The sequence below is a fragment of the Lepisma saccharinum genome, chromosome 18 (assembly GCF_977018435.1).
Source record: "Lepisma saccharinum chromosome 18, izLepSacc3.1, whole genome shotgun sequence".
Lineage (NCBI taxonomy): Eukaryota > Metazoa > Arthropoda > Insecta > Zygentoma > Lepismatidae > Lepisma > Lepisma saccharinum.
In genome coordinates, this window is record NC_139246.1 from 31,690,914 (window position 1) to 31,705,318 (window position 14,405).

Sequence of the window (14,405 nt, forward strand, 5' to 3'; positions counted from 1 at the left end):
CCAGGTGAACACTTAACCTCAGGAATTGGGGGCAGATCAGAAAATGTGTTGTGTAAATTATCTGGAATTGTCAGATCAACCTCTAAGAATAGGCCATAGTTACTGTCATCAAAATTCTTAAGATCTTCAATGTTGAAATCTTCAACCCATTCAAGACCTGCATATGGCAGTTTATCCATCATAGCATAACCATAGAGGCTGTTTGCATCTACATACAGTATATAATTTGATGGCAGTGCTGGATCATAATCAGGAATATATTTGTTATTTGCTCTGGCATATCTCTGAGAGCATTGCACCATGCCTCCTCTTATACATTGTTCCATAAACAGATACATATCTTGATCCTGGATCAGATCCAATTGCATTTCAGTGTTTAAAAACATTGCAGACCATGCTAGGCCCGGAGCACTGTAAAAATACATTGGATCCAGTTTATAATTTTGCATGGAAGATTTTCTGAATGCCTGCAGTATATCAGCTAAGAGGGTCACATCAAGTTTTAAATATGCCTTGTGATAATCTCCAAATGTCTGGCATTTTAAATTGTTCCACATCAACTGGGCATGGTGATAATCTTCATCAGTGATTCCAGATCCTCTAATTTTGCTGTAAAACTCATGTTGTGGTGGCAGAGAACACTCATCAAATTTAGAAAAATCTGTAACATAATCATATGCATATACACCCTTCCGCCTAATTAATTTCAGGTCCTGATTTGGAAACAAAGCACATGTAATTTTAAATTGATCATCAGATAATTGAGTGGCCAGTGTAGCCAGGCTAGCCGATAAAATTCTGTATGAATCAAGAAATCTTAAGTGAATAGAAACACCATTAACTTTAATTATTTTGTTAATGGCAATATATTTCTCATCATTTTCAGCTAAAATATTTAAATTCTGCTTGTTAAACCCCTCGTACCTGATCAAATGATGAAAATCATAATTGGATGCACCATGGCAAAATATGGGGACAAATTTTGTTCTCTGGATCTGAATATTGCAGCTATTACACAGGGCCATTAAGAATTTACCATCTGTATGAGAATGGTGATGAACCTTGATATTTGTATCTGAAAATTCAGAATCACATACCGGGCATTTTTCTGCATTGTTGAAACCTTCAATCTGTTTCTCTGTTAAGGGCAACATGGGTTTTGATTTTAATAAGATATTAGATGCTATATGATGGCACTCATTTTCTATTCTATGTGCAAATTCTTTGATGGCATCTGCTCCCATGTATAAATATTCTTTACTAACCACACCACCCTGTACAACCACATAATAAAAGCTGGAAGGTTCATGTAATTGATATGATGTAATTGAAGATTCCTCAGGGTCTGGGCTGCAGAATGCAAGGGGTTTGAGGTTTGATTCAAAATCACAGACTATATATGCTGGGTGTTCCAACAAGGCTTCAAACTTTTTGAATTTGGCATTTTCACTTGGCTTAGGCATAAGCATATGAACAGGTTTATGATTCCCACAGTATTTCAGATGCTCAATTAACTTGTTTTTAGCAATTTCTGCATTTTTTTCACGAACCCCATTTATTATTTTTTCACCATCAAATACAGACAAACATCTTCTACACAACTTGAATATTGTATTGGATTTGTCTAGTTGTGTTCTGACTAAAGCTTCAAGACTGTGTATCAGAGTGCCATCCTTTTCAATTAAGAGCAAATCAATCGGAATAGCAGATTCATCATCAAGTGTACTGATTCTGAGAGGATCTATGAAGCAATTGTCACGGCCAGTAGAACAAGTAAATACATTAATAGATAATTGTTTGCCATTGATATGCCTGGCCTTTTTTCAAATTTATCAATATTCTGAACAGGCATTGGGTATTCTAAACCCTCCATTGCCTCGTCAAAATCATGTTCATATTGCTTATAATAAGTTATTCTCTGAGGATTCTTTAAAACTGGATACAAAGCAGCTAAAATACACCACAAAAAGCATTTCTCATCATTATTTTTTATATTATACACGGCTCTTTTGTTTTTAATATTGGCAGGTAATGGCAGATATGTAGATCCTTGTAATGGGCTGAATTCAGAAATATTAACATATAACTTGTGTGGAGATCCGCATAGGCTCCATCCTGACTCTTTTGCTGCAAATTCAGAGTGTTTAATATTTAATTGATCTATCAAACTGCTTATTATTTTGTCTGAATTTGCATTTGAATATACCGGTACAGTTTCTGTTATGTGGGGCTGTGTAAATTTTGTGCCATTTGGCTTCTTATATTGTGTAAACAATTTGAGGGACAGCTTATAAGAGCCATTTTGTGCATTTAGAATTGCCTGCACATCTGGATTTATACTGTTCAAAAAATTCTTAATACCACATCTTGGCTCTGATACAAAACATTGATCCCTTAATTGGCCGTTAAAACTGCTATGGATGGGTTCATGGCGTGGCTGCTTTGCCGGTCCAGCATTAACAGGTGCTTCATGCTTTCTTTTCAGACCAGATGTAGATGGTTGTGAGGGCAATATTGATGACTGTACATAAGAATTACACTTGTGCCATTTGTAATATGCCTTGCTTAATATTTTATGGCATCTTGGACACATTTTTGTAGCCTTTCTGCATTTCTTACGGTCACAATTAAACCGGTGCCTAGACCAATTAGAACTAGATATATTTTTTTTGCATTGATTGCAATATTTTTGTTTTGGCATTTTTGTTGTTTGTTTATATAAAATTTCCTGGTCCAAAAAAAACAAAACAGAACTATGACAAAACAATTATACAAACAACAGCAATAACTATGCTCTGGTGATCCCCAATATAGAGTAGTTTTGTTCTTTTATGCTGTTGTACAACACACTTTACCAGGTTTCAAACCTCAGCTGTATATCAGCTAGCAATAAATATTCTCAAAATATCACGTGTGGGGATATTATTCTGCCACATGTATTTCAATCTTACACATTTTGTCAGGCCTCAAACCCGAGCCTCTTGTTTACAAGGCACAAATATTAACACTTTGCCATCAGGGGAGGCATTACATTTTATCAGGATTCAAACCCGAGCCTCCTGTTTACAAGGCAATAAGCCATGGGACTATGTCGACATTTTATTGAGAACCCAGAGCTCATAGCTCTATATCAGCTAAATACAATTCAAAGTTGGACTTTGAAATTGTGCAATGTATATTCTGTAAGTCCCGCTCGGGTTTATATTAACACAAGACAAGACCAGAATTGTGCTCAGGCTTGTCTGACAACATGCAAGGGGCCAATATTCTCATTACTGAGAATTTCCCTTGGAGTCAATAACATGAAGGCATGTACGGGGGGGGGGGGAAATTTTCCCTGAAAGGGTACAATGTAGATTTTATCTCATGCATGCACGCATATAAATCTCCCAGGCCTGCTTAATTAATTGCCTGCCGGGACATGGAACTGATCAAAAGATTAGAAAAACATGCAAGCAGTTTGCATGCCTGCCCCTTGTATTATATTATTGTGTAAGCAAAAGCTCTTACGAGCATTTTTGGCTTAGTTTTAAGTGTAGCCAAAACAATATCAAGAGGGGCACATTTTTGACAAGCTTATGGACAACAAACTGAGAGATGTAGCTTTTACACACTTGGGCAAATCTGTCTGAGGGGAGTTCTACACTAGAATTCAAAATTCTTTAGATTTAAATATGTACACACATGGCCGATTGGGCTATATGCCCCCCCCCTTGACATTGTTTTAAGTGTGGGCAAATCGGGGCATATGAACTCTTCTTTTCTACACTAGGATTCAAAATTCTTGAGAATTAAGAGCATATCACACTTGAAGAAATGGGGAATAAGAGGATCTTGGCATAATTTTAAGTGTGGGCAAATCGGACTGTTTAATCAAATGACCTCTTCTTTTCTACACCTGTAAGTGGTGCTCATAATAGTGGTTTTTACCTACTGTATCGGAAGGCAACCTCCCGTCTCCTTATCAATGGATTCGTGACTCCTGTAATACACGAGACGAGATCCATTCGCCAGTGGTGTCCCTTGAGGATGCTTCTCTTCGCCTTGACCTTGGACCCACTACTCCTATACATTCAGTGCCAAGCCTCACGGGCAGAGAGTGCTATCACGTGATACTTTAACATTTTTCATTTGTATGTTTTGGTGTTTTGGGTATGTTTACCTCTGTCTCCTGACAGAGGTTCAGAAGAAGATAAAGAAAATGTAAAGATAGACTCTGGATATTGCTATGTGGAGATAGGTTGTGTTTTGTTATTGTTTAAGCCTTCAATGGAGTTTTTGTAACACAAAGTTATAAGTTACAATAAATCCTGTTGAAGTTTGCCTAATAAATGTTATTACAATTGGTGACGAGGACAAAAAAGGAAAACAAGGATAATTGATAAGATGATTCGGATGATAATGAATATTTAGCTACGAAATATGGAGGTTTGTAATCATGTGCAGTTAGTTTTTTTGAACAGTTTGATGTGGAGCGTGGCAACATTCAAACTAACATTAAAAGATTTGATAAATTCTGCTCGTCAATATTCAACCAAATTAAAGAGTAAGCGATTTAGTTGCACCAGAGAAAGGGTCACACAAGACATGAGATTTTTTGTAATTTGTTGCAAAATCATTTTAGGCCTAAAAGGAATGTCATAACAACATCTAATCTATCTTTACATTTTTTTTATCTTTTCCTCAACGTCTGTTATCTCCTATACTAAGATGAAAATGAGTGATGAAGAAAAAGAAACAATGAAATTTCGTACCTAGACGCAGCATTAAAATATAGGACCTCTGGTTTTGCAGCCAGCTCTTGCCACGGAAATGGACAACATGTTAAAATTGTAATGTTGTATCTGAGCATTTCAAAACTGTTTACAATCGATTATAAAGTAACTCACAATTCGAGTAAGGGTTACTGTTTGGGTCATTTTTTGTACTTTTTTCTCACCCCGGTTGCTTTTGCATAGTTCTTTCTTGTTTTGTTGTTTATATTTTATTTGTTAGGTGAAATTTTTAATAAAATTTGTTCTTTGTTTTTATTAACTCGTATTCAATCCCTTCCTCTTTTCTTTTACATTTTGCGTATTTTTCTTAATATTTTGATGTCAGCTCAGTCATTTCAGTAAAACTCATAATATCTGTTCAGCGGTGGCGGGTATACGTGATTTAATGGCTTATTATGAAATGCAACAACATCAGCTTGTGTACTATCCTTTCATGTTTCACAAATATTTGTTTCAGGTACTTCGAGCATATTGCTTCAGCGATGCTTTATTTCTGTTTTGCAAGGTTTCTATCGAAAGGCAACCTCCCGTCTCCTTATCCATGGATTCGTGACTCCTGCAATGCACGTGACGCGATCCATTCTACAGGGGTATCCCTTGAGTATGCTTCTCTTCGCCTTGACCTTGAACCCACTACTCCCATACATTCATTGCCGAGCCCCACGGGCAGAGAGTGCTTTCTTTGAAACGCAAATGTTTACGTTCGCAGACGATTTATCGGCATGTGTAAACTACATACAACGACCCAGCTCCAAAATATACTAAATGCAGTATGTTTGTATTGTTATTCAAGTGGAGCAGAAATAAACATGAACAAGTATAAAACGCTTTACCTGTTGGAAACTGGAAACAAGAACAGCCGCACATATGTATACCATATGTAAATGAACTCAAAATCTTGGGGATCACATTTCATTCAAACTAGTCCCGTATGCTGGAATTAAATTGGATGAAAATTGTAAGCGAAATCAGGTCACAGTTCTATTAAATGAGAGGAACACAACTCCAATTCAATCCAGCGTGTTTGGTTTCTCCACACTAATATTTTTAGTAAATTAAATTATGTAGCTCAAGTGTTGCCAATTGCGCAGCAATGTGTTCGACAAATAAAGTCTGCTGTGGGATGGTTTATGTGGTACGGACATTTTGTTCGGGTACCTTTCCCGATCATGTGCCAAATACAAATCACAGGTGTACTCGAAATATGGAACATTGAAAATAAACGCATATCGCTATTATTAGCTTATAAATTGTATTTATTGAAAGGTTGATTACGTCATTGTGATTTCGTATATTGACCAATACGTTTGCACCCCAAAATCCACTCAACTTTCCTCGACAAAAAAAGAATTCTATGTATTTACTAGTATTTGTTCAAGGATGGAGTTACGTAAAGTTCTCTATATATATATGAAAGGGAATGCTGCGTCAATCCATTTGCATGAACTTTTCAAACGACAACTTTCCTTGCAGAAGAGTCGAATAGAGGAAAACTTTCCTAGTGTTCTTTGGTCTAATATATGGCGAAATCTTCACAAGCCTTTTCTTGACACGGACATACGAAGTTTGTGATACACCACACATGATATAGTTCCAACAAATGTCACACTAAATGACATAAAAAGATTACCAACAAATTAGTGTAGAAAATGTGGAGAGGTGGATACAAACGAACATCGCCTCACTACATGTAATGGTATTCCGGAAATTTGTTTTTTTTCACTGTGCCTTGCGAAAATACGTCGTCTATCGCCGCAATGCTTTCAACCAAAAATGTGTATATTACCAGATTTTAAATATTACCTGGTGAAGAAAAAATGCCGTTGTATGGCTAATAGCGGACACAATATACTATGCATACAGTAGAAAAACTGACCCAAACATCACCCTATATATATATATACCATGTATCTCAAACGATCTAGGTGGAAACAATAAAAAATTCAAAATGTTTCAATGTCTCAATATTTAGGAAAATATCTGGATGTGTAATTATATGTATTCATGTAGATATTTATAATTTAATTGATTTAAACAGAACAGTGAAATAAATTGAAAAAAGTCGTTATGGCGTCTGACTACCATGCAAGAGACCTGGGTTCGATCCCCGGCGGGGAAGAACCGTAATTTTTCCCACCTGTTCAAGCTCTTCTTCCGCCCACCCAGTGTCGTATAAAATGGGTACCTGGAGGAAACTCTGGGGGGTAAAGCGGCCAGGAGCGTGGTGCTGATCAAGAAAGTGTGGAGCCTCCACACCCCTATACACCTTCATAGCGTGGTGCAATGCACAGGGGAGCACTTTACTTTCTTTTTACTTTATTCGTGTTCATACAAGAAAAGTTTAAACTGGTCTAGAATCCACGAAGTTTTCACTTCGGCGTCCAAAACAAGCAGAAATAAATAAATCCAAAGTTAACAATTCGAAAAATGTCAACTTTCATTGTTTATATGGATGCCTTAGTAATGAAATTGGTATTAACTTCACCATATTTTCATTTAGAAGAATATTTCGGCACTACAAGGAATGCACAATCCCAGGGCGTGATAGTTCCTGCAGTCGCCGGTAGGTGACACGACAAGGTCTTTGGTGCCATCTGGCGAGATTTCTGCGAACGTTTTGCGCTTCTGGTCTCTCGTTCGTGCTTCAAAGTGGCAAGGGCATGCGTATCGTTGCAATTGGGTAGATATCAGACTGGATGTTTGTTTGTTTGATTTGCTTTATTTTACTTCGCTTTTTGTGCCACTTTTGCGAAGATGGGGATGAATGATGACATGATAAAATTGATGAATCGACACTCACGAATATCCACGCCCAGGCTGGGATTCGAACCCGGGACGCCTGGCGTCCTAGTCGCGATGTGTTAACCACTCCGACACGGGGACCGGCTATTTCTCTCTTGAATCAGCGGTTGTACATAAATAAATTTGTCCGAGCGGGTACCAAATCCTGCTAGATAAAGCCTGAATTCAGATCAATTTACAGTGCACCTTTTTCGGATTTAACTGGAGTATTTAACTGGAGATTTGTTGAACTTCGTTTGTATTTTTGAATTCTTTTAAAGCATAAGAAACACATTTTTAATTTTCTATCAATGTGCAAGTTAGGAGTGAACCGATATCAATTTGACCCGATCCCGATACTCTCACGGATTCTAACCAATACATATTCTGATACTCTCACGGATTCCAAGCGATACTGATGCCACAAATCCCAGAGGGGGCAGCTTCCCTCACCCCCCTCCGGGCGCCCATTGTCGTCAATATGGTGTGATTACTTACTGTCAGGTACTTTAATATTCTCTTATAATTCTTTGAATACTTTGAATCAAAAGTCGAATATAGTAATATAAATACTAATATTTGGAACATTTAATTGTTACTTTTTCATGCATCGGTATCGGTGGAAATCGATATGCTATTGGTTCAAAGTGTTATCAGCTCAACCATAATCCGAACCATTTTGGACAGCTTGTACGATAACGATTCTCTATTTTCCGTTCGTGATTTTTCTACGTCATTGACATGTATAGTATAAATCCATTCAACATTGTGCTTACTTGAAATGAGAGCTAGCCATGATGTTATTAACAAGTCCAGCATGAATGTTTATGTATGTATATGGATTTAGAGGAAATATTCTATAGCATAACTACACCATGAAGGAGTGGTTAGCACAGCGCGCTAGAAAGCCAGGCATCTAGGGTTGAGTGTTCTTTTATCCATACCATCATATAATCATTTTATCCGTTATGCTAACCACTACGCCAAGGAGGCTGGCGGAGAGAGATTATACGATGACTGATTATTGCAAATGGTCAAAATGTATAACAATATAATAAAACCAAGCATTACACAGAAAAGAGCATTTATTAGTAAGCGTATAGGAGCAAAAGACGACAGGAAAGTTATATTTTCAATTGCAAGATACAATTTGAAGAAAATAACTTCAAGATTTTCAGGAAGCATTCAGCATGTTCTGTCTTTGTACAGTTCCCACTCCTGTGTCGCATCCCCTTGTCTTAACCATAGAAGCCATATCCAATGCCGTATGGGATGATTGGATATCCTGGAACATAGAGAAATGAATTAGAGAATGACATAGTATGGTGCAGGTGACGTGTCGTCCTGTAACTATTAACAAAACAAAATAATCCTTCAGTATCATTGTATGCAGATTTCCATTATTTTATGTCGTGTCGATTTTTTTAAAAAAGAGATTTGCAATGAATGTTTTGCTAGCTTTTGCTTACTGATACCAATGTAGAAAGATTTCGCCTGAGAATAACTACAATTTCTGATTAGTTTTACAAAAACATGTTTTTGTAAATATTTTTTGCAGAATAAGTTTCCTACAACCGTAAGACATGTTGAAATTAAGGTAACACGGATTTCTTCAAATTTACAGGAGAAAGTACTTACGCAAATCATTTTCTGTAGCGTTATTGATGTTCGGGAATGTAGTTTTGATCCATTTTAATGCGAATGCATGTGGTTTTCTACGAAAATCTATTTCCGACGCGCTATTGCTGCTGCCGCCATTTGCTTTCTGCACGAGAGCACAATACGCTCTCGTATTGTCCGTAAATGCTAAATTGAACGAAAGGAGTGCTAATGGAACCTAACCTAACAGGCCTAACCTAACCTCGTAGGCATACCTCGTCCCCGTGATGGTTCGTGGGGCTATCGTGAATTTTTGGGCTAATGTCATGGTTTTTGGGGCTTTTGGATGGTTTGTGGGAAATAAGGAACAACAGTAAGTACTCGTTAATGTAAGAAATAGACATTATTTTCGTTAGAAATTCATGTTCCGCAAAGCAGAATTGTACGTTAGCAATGTAAAAAATTGCGAAATAAATCATTGATAAGTGTCTCTGGTATAGTAAAGTAGTACCGAAATTAATTTATTAATTATCTACATAAAATCATCTGCCATCTAGTACTGACTAAATCATACGAGACTGGATGTGATTAAGTTAGAACTAACTGATTCCTAAGAGATGCACTTTATTAAGGGTTAAGCTGACAAAAGTCCGCTGAAAGAAAAAAAGAAAAATTTATAGTTGGTATCAAAATTAGTGAACCCTACAGTGTTATAAGCGTTAAGTGAAAAATCTGTCCATTAGGCAGAAAACAATGAGTGAATACTGGCGCTAATCAAACATATGTCTTTGCAAAATATAGATGATATAAAATATGAAAGGCTGTTCACTGTCTGGAATGTAAACTGAGAATTCTATATTTACCCCACAGTCCGTAGAGACCGTAGCCAAGGCCCCAGGCGTCGGCTGTCTTAAGATCTTTAGTCTTCTGTTCGGTTGCTGTGGCCACAGCAAAGGCCATCAAGGCGAAGAGGACGAAGATCTGGAAGAAGAAGGTAAAGATTAAATTTCATTAAAAGAAGCTGTTATGGAATACAACGAAAACTATTGTTGTTGATAGACATTGTCTATTGTGTCCGTGTATTTTCCTCCTAGATACACTAATGCGGATACCATAGTGACAGACAATGGCAGCGATTGGGTTCCAAAACCGGCGGGGCAAGGCTCAAAAATTGAGGGGGGGGGGGCAAAGACAGTATATTCCTCTTTGAAGATAAGGTTTAGCGTAGTTCCGCGGCAAAAGTGGTTAAAAATGAGGTGGGGCAGTTGCCCCCTCTCGCCCCCTAACCGCCGACACTGGCGACAGACTCTCTGAGCCATGGACCACCCCATGTGAGAAGGACCACATGGAAATCTAGAACGCCGAAGAAAAGCGGTACACAAAGAAAGTTACATGCATCAGTTGAAACAAAATAATGCATACAGTTTGTATCTCAGACCAAATGAATAAATGCATTCATCGAGAAAAATGCAGGAAGGCACATAAAAAGCACTGCATTGGTTGATTGATTGAGTTCGTATTTTAAGTCCACTTTATACACAGTAAGGCTAATCGGGACTGGGCCTACAGTTTAAAGTGGGATCCAAAAAGCAGTTCAAATGAGAATTACGATGTGGTTATTCTCAAGTAAACAAAAAATCTCGAATGAAACGGTTGTGCAACTTACGTACCGCAACTTCCTCTTTGGTACAAATGTTACCGCACGTGCACCTTGGGCCCATGGGCAGTTGAAGCGCATTCTTCTAACTTTTTATTTTGCGTTTCTCTGTGTCAGATATAATGCATGAAATAACAGCACCCAGTGACAAGAAAAAGAAGAAAGATCTTGACAAAGTACAGTAGAAGGTTTCCACATCCATTGGATGAGTAACAAGCAAGTACTGCAGGGTCATTCCAGAATGACATCTGTTTACTTCGCGTTATTGTAGTTGGTCATATTTCTACATATTTAATTGAAAGTACTGGTGTATACATAAGACAACATTTAGAGCATACAAATCTTTGGATGCCTACAATTATGTTTCAGATCAGGACACGAAAATTTTTAAATCCTGACGTTCGGGACAAAAAACTGGCTATTTCCCGACTAAGTCAGGACATTTTCTCTACGTGAAATGTTACAAATTTTCTGGCACTCTATGAATCACGAATTCTACACACTATCCCCCTCCCACCAAGTGATTGTATTTGCATTTCTGGAATAAAAAGCCCCAATATCAAGAAATTTCAGACATTCATAGCGCTGAAAACATCAAGAACAACAATTTTTCAACACTATCATCTTTAATTTCTCAACTGTCTGGTTTTTCGGAAACGGGAAATCACTTGCCGAAGTCAGGATCGGGATGACAATTTTTTTCCGGTACCAGTACCGACTTTTCGAGATTCCACACACCCGCAGCGATTACTGTAGAGTCTAGTGCTGTTTGTCGGTTTCAAATTCTCACTCCTGGCAGTTTGAAACCAATAATTTCAGCCCCCTAGATCTGGTGGAAATTAATGAAAGAATATCTGTGGAAGATTATTCAGTCCTGAAACACCCTATCGTTTCTTTCTTATGTGCCACTGTCGGTAGCGGTGATTTGGTGCCAAACTTGTCCCTCACAAGGGCGCCCGCAGAGGGGATCCAGGGGGATACTTGCCCCCACCGGGGGGATTTCTGGAAAGGTTCCATACAATTCAAATTTTGAAACTGTAGCGTGAAAACATGGACGAGAGATGCCGTGAAAGACAGCATATATAGTGTCTATGCAAATTTTCCAGGTGCTGGGGATGCTTTATAAGAATTTATGGGGAACAGCATAACCTTCCCTTTCCCCAACTTTAAGCCCTACTGCCGCTCCCCCCCCCCTGAGAGAATATCCTGCGGGCTACCTTGGGGAGGGTAAGGAAAGTTTACTTTATCTTGATAAACAAGGCTTAGCATTAATATGCTATAGTGCAGGGGCAACTGTTGCCAAAAGTAGTGGTAGCAAGCGCCCACTCCCCAGTCACCGCACTGGACACTGCTTTAGCAACATGTTGTGAACCTTACAACTATGGCGTCTGCGTCAAAACACTTTCCTTTAGTGGATATGGAACTAATATTAGTGGTAGCAGAGTTTATTGCTAAAAGTAGGAACCTGTGAACCGAAGTATGCTATGGGATCATAAGGTTACGATCTATGGTTATCCCACGTCTGAAATGGTCTCAGAATAGGCTGAATTTGTTTCATTGTTAGCTGATAAGAAGCGGAGGTCACTTATATCTTGATCGAAGGCCGGAGAAACGTAACAATTTTACAAGATGGCCGACGAAAAAACGATTCTGGGAACGTCCAAATTCTGTGGCTTGGAAATATATTGAGTGATTTTATGGCGCATTAATATTGTACTAAACTACACCTCAGAAAATAACCCTCATCTATGCATGGTTGATGCGTAGCAAAGGTATAACATGTTCTAACATGACAAAGTGACAAAGTGCAATAGGTTACTCACAGTACCAACCACAGTGGAATTTCGGAGTACACTTGGTAATGTTCATGTTTTTTCCTCGATATTCTACGTTCTGTTAAGGAACTGAATTATGTAAATACTGTATTAGAAGTTATTCTCTGCTCACTGCCATCTTTGTGTCAATTCTTGAACTTCACATTTCTGGAAACAGTGAGTGAACATGAAGATATACAATTGGTCTACTCTTATCTTTGCTTTTGACTTTACAAGCCTATGAATGGTTCCAAGTCAAGATTAGATGCTCATGCAACGTCATAGACAATGTGAATTCGAGATTACATCTACGTATAAGTAAAAAAAAGGTTGAAACTAAATGATAAGTCTTTTGGGGTTTCGCAATGATAGAATTGGTAGATCTTACCTTTGCGATCATGATGACTTGTAGGCTTTTGAACAGCTATCAAAAGAGTCTTACCGCCGTAACAGCAAACGTTCTATATATATCAGCAAATATCCTTGGAATTAATGTTTTATCTACTGTTTTCGATCGCAATTTCCTTTATTATTCTTTATTGGGTGATTTCTTGTGAATCTCTTCCTTGCCAATCTGGCGAAAAAGGAAATGAAAGAAGCAGGTGTAATGCATGATCACTCACACGTGGAGGTTATCTAGATCTTGATACGTTGACCCTGGATGACGCTGACGTTCTGGTGTAATATTCTCTTCCGGTCTATTTGTTAGTTATAACCAAGTGCTCCAATTTTTTTCGCAAGGTTTTCTCTTGGTGAAAACTGATAATAATAGATATATTTAAGTTGGCTCAAATTAGGTAATAATTATTATCAAATGTTGGATCTTGTTAAGACTCATACACATTGATGCTTAGAGACAACTTTTAATAAACAAGCCGTATTCTAATGATGGTTTCAGTCCAGTTAATGAAAATAGCAATGCAGACTTTGATTAAGGACCTTGTCGTCAGGATAAGTTCCTTGAAGTGTATGGGGGCAGGCCTGTACCCAGGATTTTTTTTAGGGAGGAGCTAGATCTGAAAGAGACTGAGGGTGTGGGTGTGTGTGTGTGTGTGTGTGTGGGTGTGTGTGTGTGTGTGTTTGTGTGTAGAAAGATAGATTGCATAATAGTTGAAATGTTTAAATGTTTTTTTAAGTGCTAAATTTTATTTAATTCTTGTTTTATAATAATTATCAATAAGATTTCAAACTTATATTAGTCTTGCATTCGTGTTTTATCGTTATCTTGTAATTTTGTAAGTGTTGCTAAGGCTTGTGCCCAGGATTTCTTTAAAGGGGAGGGGGTAGACCCGAATATGTGGAACAAAAAGACGATCAGAAATGCTGTGAGGTTGATTGAATTAGGTTGTTTTGCTTTGATTTTCTGCCAAGTTTGTCTAATCGCGACGATGAGGATGAGTGATGAAATTGATGAAGGAACACACTCACAAAGAACACCTATGCCCAGATTCATATTCGAACCAGGAATTCCCTGCATCCTAGTGCCCTTTCCTAACCACTTTGTGACGGTTGGTAGCCTTGAATCAATGGTTACAAAACTAAAACAACCAAACGCTGCAGACTGCACACTTCTGCAAAACAAATACATTCGTTTATGCAAAGAAACAAATTTGCCAAATCATCGATGTTAATTTCGTAGCTTTTTATAGGTTCATATTTAAATATTTCATGGTTCGAGATGGGGCCATGGCCCCTCCCCTGGGTACGGGCCTGTATGGAGGAAACCTAAATGGAACAAAATTATTTATTGCATCCAACAGATCGCTTAACTAAGTATCA

The 14,405-nt window shown here is 37.9% G+C and overlaps 1 long non-coding RNA gene across 1 annotated transcript; it reads right to left on the minus strand.

Moving 5' to 3' along the window:
- Positions 1-8,623: 8,623 nt before the first annotated feature.
- LOC146001945 (uncharacterized) lies at positions 8,624-13,081 on the minus strand. The gene is made up of 3 exons (XR_014443634.1): positions 13,015-13,081; positions 10,019-10,136; positions 8,624-8,841 (listed from the first exon to the last, which is right to left on the minus strand). It is a non-coding gene; the product is annotated as an uncharacterized LOC146001945 (long non-coding RNA).
- Between the last annotated feature and the right edge of the window lie 1,324 nt (positions 13,082-14,405).